Source organism: Nycticebus coucang, chromosome X (assembly GCF_027406575.1).
Source record: "Nycticebus coucang isolate mNycCou1 chromosome X, mNycCou1.pri, whole genome shotgun sequence".
NCBI lineage: Eukaryota > Metazoa > Chordata > Mammalia > Primates > Lorisidae > Nycticebus > Nycticebus coucang.
The window spans coordinates 50,835,906-50,844,892 of record NC_069804.1 but is presented as its reverse complement, the minus strand read 5'-3'; the positions used below and the strand labels follow the sequence as shown (position 1 = coordinate 50,844,892).

Genomic DNA, 8,987 nt, shown 5'->3' with positions numbered 1-8,987 from the left:
GACTAATTCTCACATAAATTCGATTTAATTTTGACCAAAGTACATTACTTACGAATTAATTTTTAATTCAATTTGTTAATATGTTGTTTAGGATATTGCATCCTCATTTATAAGTGAAATATGTTTGTAATTTCCCCTTTATAATAAATATTTTCTCCAATTTTAATATCAGGTGTATCCAGATTAAGTAGAATGATTTTGAAGTATTTCTTCTTTTTCTATTGTCTATAAGATTTGGCATGATCTGTTTTTTGAAGTTATCTTTTATTTTTATTTATAAATATTAGTTGTCTATTTTTTGAGACTTTGAAAAAAAAAATAAGAAGTTAACTGATGATGCCATACTGAACCTCAGAGTCAAAGCCTCCTATAATAGACATACTCCTATCTGACAATGTGAATGTTACTTTCTTTGCATTATTATTATTGCTTAATATTTTGATGCAGCAATCATCTGATTTATTTTCTGAATGTATTTATTGTTGTTCGTTCTTTACAAGGTTTTGGTTTCTAGTCCTTATCTTATCTTAAATATTGTTATTAAATTTTAAGCCTTTTTAATTCTGTGAAGGCAAAAGTGGAAACCTAATAAACACATGTATATGTTAAAAAAAAAAAACTTTTTCTGCGGAAAATCAACTTTTGAAGTATCTTTCTTTGTATGAAATCCAGAAATCTAATCACAGAGGGTCTTAAGAAATCTTGCAAATATTCATTGAATATAGACATTTCTCTCTTGAATTTTGCCCAGATTGTTTATGGGTGGTTTCAAATAAATATTTGGGACTTATAACACTGTGTAATAAAAGCATTTTTTTAATAAAAAATATCCACAGCTAACATCATACTAAGTGGTGACAAACTAGGTGCTTTTCTCCCAAATTAGAAACAAGGCAAAAGGGTCCTCTCTCATCACTCCTGTTCAACATTGTTCTAACCAATGCAATAAGATGAGAAAAGGGGAAAAAAGATATGCAGACTAGATAAAAATAAATAAAACTTTCTCTACTCACAGATGATATGGTTATCTACATAGAAAGTCCCAAAGAATCAGCAAGTCTCCTGGAACTAATAAGTGAGTATAGCAGGTTGTTATATTAAAAAGTCAATTGCTCTCCCATATACCAGCAATGAACAAATAAAATTTGAAATGTAAAAAAAAAAAAACATTTGTAATACACATAGCACCTAAGAAATCAAAATACTTAAGGATAAATATAATGAAATAAGCACAAAACTTGTACTCAGAAAGCTATAAAATGCTGATAAAAAGATCTAAATAAATGGAGAAATATATATGTTCATGGATTGAAAGTCTCAATTATTAAGATACGAATTCTTTCCAACTTCATCTATACAGTCAACACAATCCTAAGGAAAACCCTAGCAAGCAACAAACTAATTTTGAAGTTCATATGGAAAGGCAAATGACCAAAAATAGTCATCACAATACTGTAAAAGAAGAACAAAGTTGGAGAACTCATATTACATTACTTAGGACTTAGTATAAGAGGTAATTGAGACAGTACCATATTGGTAAAAGAATAGATACATAGATAAATGGAACAGAATAGAGTCCAGAAACAGTCCCACACAAATGTAGTCTATTCATTTTTGACAAAGGAGCAAAGACAGTGGAGAAAGGATAAACTTTCTTTTATTGATTGATTGATTGATTTTTATTTCAGAATCATACAGGGGTACAAACGTTTTGGTTATGTAAATTACCTTTGCACATTATGTATGTTCCCATCATCCAGATAGTATGTACAGAGGAGAAAGGATAAATTTTTCCACAAACAGTGCTGGAACAACTGGATATCCATATGCAAAAAAATAAAAATAGACCTAAATTAATATATAAAGTCATAAAAACCTCTTCAAGAAAGAATAAAAGAAAAGTCCATATAATTTGGGACTTGGTGACAAGTTTTGAAATATAACAATAAAGAAAATATGATAAGTTGGGTTTTATTAAAATTAAAATTTTATGCTCTGAAATGAGAAATAAAAGTATAAAAAGATAAGCTACAAACTTAGGGGAAAGCACATACCTGAAAAAGGCTGTATATACAAAATACACAAAGAACTCTTAAAACTCAATAATGAGAAAGGAAACAACCAAATTAAAAAGTTGTGAAGTCTCCAAAGATTTGAACAGATGCTTCATCAAGAATGATTATACTGGAGGCTGGGCATGGTGGCTCATGCCTACAATCCTAGCACTCTGGGCAGCTGAGGAGAGTGGATTGACTGAGCTCACGGGTTCAAGACCAGACTGAGCCAGAGATCCTGTCTCTAAAAATAGCCAGGCATTGTGGCAGGTGCCTGTAGTCCCAGCTACTTGGGAGGCTGAGGCAAGAGAATCACTTGAGCCCGAGTTTAAGGTTGTTGTAAGCTATGACACCATAGCACTCTACTGAGGGCAACAAAGTGAGAATCTGTCTTCAAAAAAAAGGAGGATTATACTAATGGAAAATAAGCATATGAAAAGACACTCAATCTCTTTAGGGAATTGCAAAGTAAAAGAAGCTACAACTACACACCTATTTGAAAGCCTAAAATCCAGGGCGGCTACAGTAGCTCAATGGGTAGGGCGCTGGCCACATACACCGAAGCTGGTGGATTCAAACCCAGTCGGGGCCAGCTAAAACAACAATGACAACTGCAACAAAAAAAATAGCCGGGCTTTGTGGCGGGTGCCTATACTCTCAGCTACTTGGGAGGCTGAAGCAAGAAAATTGCTTAAGCCCAAGAGTTTGAGGTTGCTGTGAGCTGTAACACTAGGGCACTCTACCCAGGGCATCAGCTTGAGACTCTATCTCAAAAAAAAAAAAAAAAAAAGAAAGAAAGAAAGGCTAAAATGCAAAAAAATTGACGATCTCAATTGACAGCCAGGTTGCAGAACAACAGGCACTTTCTCATCATTGCTGGTGGGAATGTAAAATGATACAACCTCTTTGGAAGACAGTTTGTCTGTTTCTTACAAAAACTAAACCTAGTATTCCCATGTGATCAATAATTACACTATTAAATATTTACCTAATTTGAAAGCTTATGTTACATCAAAACTTTCATGTGAATGCTAATAGAATCTTTGTTCATAATCACCCCAAACTGGAAGCAACCAAGGTATCTTTCAATAGGTAAATTAATAAACTGTGAAACATTCATTTGATAACATATTAGTCAGTGATAAAATGAATTGTCAAGCCATGAAAAAAACACAGATAAATATTAAATAAAATTGGTAAGTTAAAGAAGCCAGTCTGAACAAGCTACATATTGCATAATTATAATTATATGACATTCTAGAAATGGCAAAACTATACAAAGACAATAAACAGTGGTTGTTAGATGTTTGGGGTGCAGGTAGAGGGTTGTGCTTGGAAGCCCAGAGGGATGGTTTAAGTCAGTAAAATTATTCTGTGTACTACTATAATGGTGAATATAAGACATTAAGATTTTGTCAAACCCCATAGAACTCTATAGTACAATGAGTAAACCTTAATTATGCAAATTTTTCAACATCATTTAGGATGTTGGGGGATTCCTGGGGGGAATACAGAATGTGAGAAAACAATCTGACCATTACAAATGTATAAAGCAATGTCATTTGAAGAGGATAAAGGAATAAAATGCTGACTTAAGTAATTTTGGAAATGAGTAGAGTCTGTAAGACTAAAAGCAAAAGGAATTGTAAACAAGCATTGTACTCTAGGTGATAAAATTGTTTCCCAAGGGAGTATGCAGTAATAATTCTTAAGCCACTATATGTGTATACTGGCATTAAACAATTAAGTACATCAATGGTGGATGGTGAGAGCCAGGTTTCTCACTGTTGGAGAGGGATTTTAAAGACAGGCAAGGGGAAAAAACTAGAGTAATCCACATGGTAATAAATTAGAGCTGGAAACATCAATGTAAACTCATGCTTAGTTTAATATAAATATAAACAGTGACACATAGAAATATTCATACATAACTGTGTACATAAACAAGTTTATACAGACACAAATATTTTCTTTTTCTGTTAACTGAGAAGGCCTAGGAGCAAGGATACCTCAGTAGCAATGAGTACATCTAGCACCTAGATCTTGATTTCTAATACCATCCTCTAATGAAAAGGAACTAGGGATCCTTGGAGAAATGGTAGATTTTAGGACTGGGGCAGGAAATATATAAGACAAGCCTCTGGAACATCTTGTAGCACCAGAAAGGTATAGAAGTGCTAACAAGCAAAGCTCAACGATGAGTGTACAGGAGCTAGCAGACTGACAGCGCTAGCCATGGCCAAAGCTGGAGTAACTTGAGCAACAAAATAAATCAAGTAGTATTCAAATATAACACAAAGTACAGAATAAATATTCATACACCCACACTGATATAAACAAATGATTGAATAAATGAGGGACAATTGACAAATTTCCGGTACTGAAGAATTTCAAAGAGTTTATGTACAGACTCTCCTCAAAGAGGTGGAGCTTAACTCTTTAACCCTTGAGTGTGGGTTGAACCTAATATGTTACTTCCAAAAAGTACATTAAGGAGAGGGAGGAATAAACAAGAAGCTTTACAGTGGAGAAAAGACAAACACTACCTCAGTCGGGTGATCAAAGTCAGCATCAACAATGGTAAGGCATGTTGATAGTATGGTCTCTTGATATGAAGTTATGAGATCACCACTTTATCTCTGTGGTTTTCCTCCCCAAATCCCATAACCCCAGACTAATCATGAGAACATCAGGCATATCCCAATTGATGCATATTCCACAAAATGCCTGACTCCTCAAAACTGTCAAGGCCATCAAAAACAAGGCAACTCTGAAAAATTTGTCACAGCCAAGAAGAACCTAAAGAGACATGATGACTAAATGTAATGTGATATCCTGGATGGATACTGGAATAAGGAAAGGACATTAGAGAAAAGCTAGAATAGTTTAAATATAACATGACTTTAGTTAATAATAAACACCAATATTGTTTCATTAATTGTGACAAATGCACCATACTAATGTAAAATAATAATAATGGGAAACTAGATGTGGGGTATAACTTTCAACGTAAAAAGTTTATTTTTAAAAATGTACATTAATCCCACCTATTTTCATAGCAGCTGTTTCTAGGAAGGAAGGAAGAACGAAAGGAAGGAAGGGAAGAGCTAGAATAAGACTTCATTATCTTACGTAAGTAGTAATTGCTATAATACTAAGCATCTTAGACATACTTAGTCGTGGATTATGGATTAAAATTACACTGCTTTATTTCTCTAGTAAGCATGGTGTTACTAATAAGGTTCACAGAGCTGTGTTGTTCTCTTAGGAAGTAAAAGGAATACAGAGCTCATTAACTAGTTAGATCTTTTAGCCATAGTGCTCAGAGGAGGTAAATGCGGGGAAAGCAGTAGGGATTTGGGGATGCATTTACAATTTACGGCTCAAGAGATGCAAAAATATTCATTGTTAATAGCTTCCGCTGGGAGTTTGGCAACCCCAAGAAGAAAAAGAGTATTGACTTGTCGGTCTATGGAGGCCACCTGCCCGCTTCATAATTGTTTTGAAGGGACTGGTAAGTGCCCCATGAATCCGTTTTGGCAATTGCATGGTGATATCTTGGATGAGTTATGTTAAAAGTGGTCAAACCTAAATATAGTTTTTTAAAAGTTGCAAATGATGGGTAAATGAAATGATAGGGAAATCTGAGTCAAAAAAAAGTGTGAAGACTTTATTTGCACAGAGTTTAAGTCAAAATAAGGATCATCTGAGACTAGGTCTTCAAAACTCAATTTAGCTTCATGCCTCCCACCACCCTCCCTCTCTACCTTTTCCCTGCTAACACTCACACCAACATCACGATTTTCTAAACTTACCAGGAAGCTGGAGGCTTCCTTAATTTGGAGCAAAGTAATGAAGTAATTGTGTTTTACATGGTTCTGGAACCTTGCTCTTTCACTGCTCAGCTACTAGATGATCCTCTTGTCCTCCACAAACGCCCCAGACTTGCCCTTAGAAGATACACATTATACCAGAGTTAGTGGCAGAATAATACTAGTAAACACATAATGAGGTATAGCATACTATGTGCCAGGCTTTCTTCTAAGCATTTCCCATAGATTACCTCATTGTAATCATCTTTAAAACTCCATGAGATAATGTGTAGATTTTTTTTATTTTTGCTGTATAGATGAGGAAATTTAGGCACCAAGGCTTTTTGAAATTTTTACAGGTTGACTCCTCACTTGTGCTACAGATATCTAGCAGGCCTCCAGGAAGTCTTGGGCTTGTCTTTAAAGGCTAATTTGGTTTGTTGGTGGTGTTTGTCTCATTGTCCACTGCTTCTTTTCCTCAAGCTGGCATTTCTGACCTACAAAGCCTGTATATAGCCAGCTCCTGAAGCTAGTTCCTTTGTTTCTTAAAAATAGGTGGTGTCCTTTGGGGTGTGAACCCGGTTGTCACAGCCTCACATTTGCACAGGCGTACAACCTCTGTGCTCCAAAGCTGCAGGCTGCTCAGCCTCTTTCTCTTTGACATCATCTGCCTTAGCCCTCTTGGCAGACTCACCCGACCTTTATTCTTCTTTAGTCTATTTCTCAGGTGACCAGGATTACCTGGCTCAATGCCATTAGCCACTACCCCAGGATCCCAGGTCTTTGGAATTAACTTCATTTAGCACACTAGGTTCCCCCTCTCCCTCTCCTGTCTGTTTTATGTCCTTAATCATGTTTCTTTTGGCTTTGGAGACTTTGATATTTGGCCTTTACAGCCAGATCTGAACTATGCTGAAATATCGCTTAAATTGCCTTTGTTTGTTTATTTATTTGAGAGAGAGTCTTACTCTGTCACCCTGGGTAGAGTGCCATAGCATAATAGCTCACAGCAACCTCAAACTCTTGGGCTTGAACAATCATCTTGCTTCAGCCTCTGAGTAGCTGAGACTACAGGTGTGCACCTCAACACCCGGTAGTTTTTCTATTTTTAGTAGAGCCAGTCTCCTTCTTGCTCAGACTGATCTCAAACTCCTGAGCTCAAGCAATCCACTCGCCTCGGCCTCCCACAGTGCTAGGATTACAGGTGTGAGCCATAGAGCCCGGCCAAATTGCCAGGCTTTCTATTTAGGTGTCTTGTACTGTAGTTTTGTGTAGGGTCGATAACATAGATCCAATGAGCTGTAACTACAGCCGTTAAAAATAAGAATGTGCCACTAAAACATTCCTTTTATTTAATTATAGATTTTAAACAAAAATATATTCTAACATAGTATTTATTAATAAAATATGTTCTGACCAGCACACATTGTGCTCAAAAACTTTGCTGCTCTTAAGAGAAGTAATACAGGAGGCATGAAGATATGTTTAACAGTATCAGGTAAGGCATATTGAAATGAAATAAATCATACATTATACATAAGTGCGTTGATACCAATTAATAACATGTAAAGTGTTCTGGGAAATATAAAATATTGGCCCAGCATGGTAGAGGGGCAAAATCACTTGAGTCTGAAATTCCTTTAATGGAGAATAGTTTCTTTCATTCTATGTAAAAGATAAAGTATTTGCTTGATAATGCTTTTTGCAATTAACTACTTGATCAAGAGTTGTAAGTAATTTCCAAATTTGACAGCAGGGAGGAGTTCTGGATAAAGAAAGCAGAAGAAATGAAAGACAAAAAATTATATCTATTAAGTATTAGAAGTTACTGAGGACTAGGTAAGGGAGTCACCAAGAGGGAAGAAACGAAGGAAAAAAAAACTTGCTGAGACTTCCCAGCATTACCTAGGGTTGTCCTAATTCTGCTGAATTGCTATAGTAACTCTCCTTTACGGAAATTCATGCTAGGTGCTAAATATTGCGTTGCTTATATTTTTTATAACTTCACAAATCTCGTATCATAGGTGAGGATATTGAAGTCTAAAATGATTAAGTGATTTGTCCAAAGACACAAAGTTATCAGGTGGCAGAGGTTGATATTAGAACTCAGGCCCAGCTGATTCAGTAAAGCTGCTGTATCTACTACTTTAATAGCACTCCCAAGTTATGGAGGGGATTAATTTTTGTTGACACATGGCTGTGCATGTATGCATATTTTCTATTATTTTTGAAGATGAAATTTTATTGAAAATGACATTTATGTATGAAAAGGAATGCATGTTCGATATTTAAAAATCTTAAACACATTTTCACTGTTGCCGGCTTTTTCAGGGGTTGCTTGCTTGCAGCCAGAGAAGCTGCTTTTTTTTCCAGGTTTGGAGCCATTCCAGATGCTTTAGGCTGCCAGATGTCTGATCTCCGGATAACTGAGGCGTTTCTGTACATGGATTATCTGTGTTTTAGAGCACTTTGCTGCAAGGAACCACGACCTGCACGCCCAGAATATGACCTGGTTTGCATAGGCCTCACAGGTTCTGGTAAGACAAGTCTGTTGTCAAAGCTCTGCAGTGAAAGCTCTGAGGATGTTGTGTCAACCACAGGTTTTAGTATAAAAGCAGTGCCATTCCAGAATGCCGTCTTGAATGTGAAAGAGCTTGGAGGGGCTGATAACATCCGGAAATACGGGAGCCACTATTTCCAAGGATCTCAAGGGGTAATATTTGTATTAGACAGCGCCTCTTCAGAAGATGATTTAGAAACTTCTAGAAATTAACTGCACTCAGCCCTTCAGCACCCACAATTATGCACTTTACCCTTTTTAATATTGGCCAATCATCAAGACAAGCCAGCTACCCGCTCTGTACAAGAGGTATGTCTCATTAATGTAACACTCTTTATTATCAAATCTGTATCAATCTGATAGCACCTGTTTACATACCTAATCCTTCTTGAGTAGCACAGATTGTTTTTTTTGCTGATTTGCAGAAGTTAAAAGATGTTTCTAGCTTTTTTTTTCTTTCATTTATTTTGAAGGGCTAAAGACATGGTTATTTAACATTTTTTGACCTGACTTAAGTCATTCTCCTCCAGCTTTTCAAGGAATGCATTAAGTATATTTATT

At 36.0% G+C, this 8,987-nt stretch overlaps 1 pseudogene; it reads left to right on the top strand.

Annotated features, from left to right (window-relative positions):
• Nucleotides 1-8,273: 8,273 nt before the first annotated feature.
• LOC128576797 (ADP-ribosylation factor-like protein 15) lies at nt 8,274-8,786 on the top strand (annotated as a pseudogene).
• The last annotated feature ends 201 nt before the right edge of the window (nt 8,787-8,987 follow it).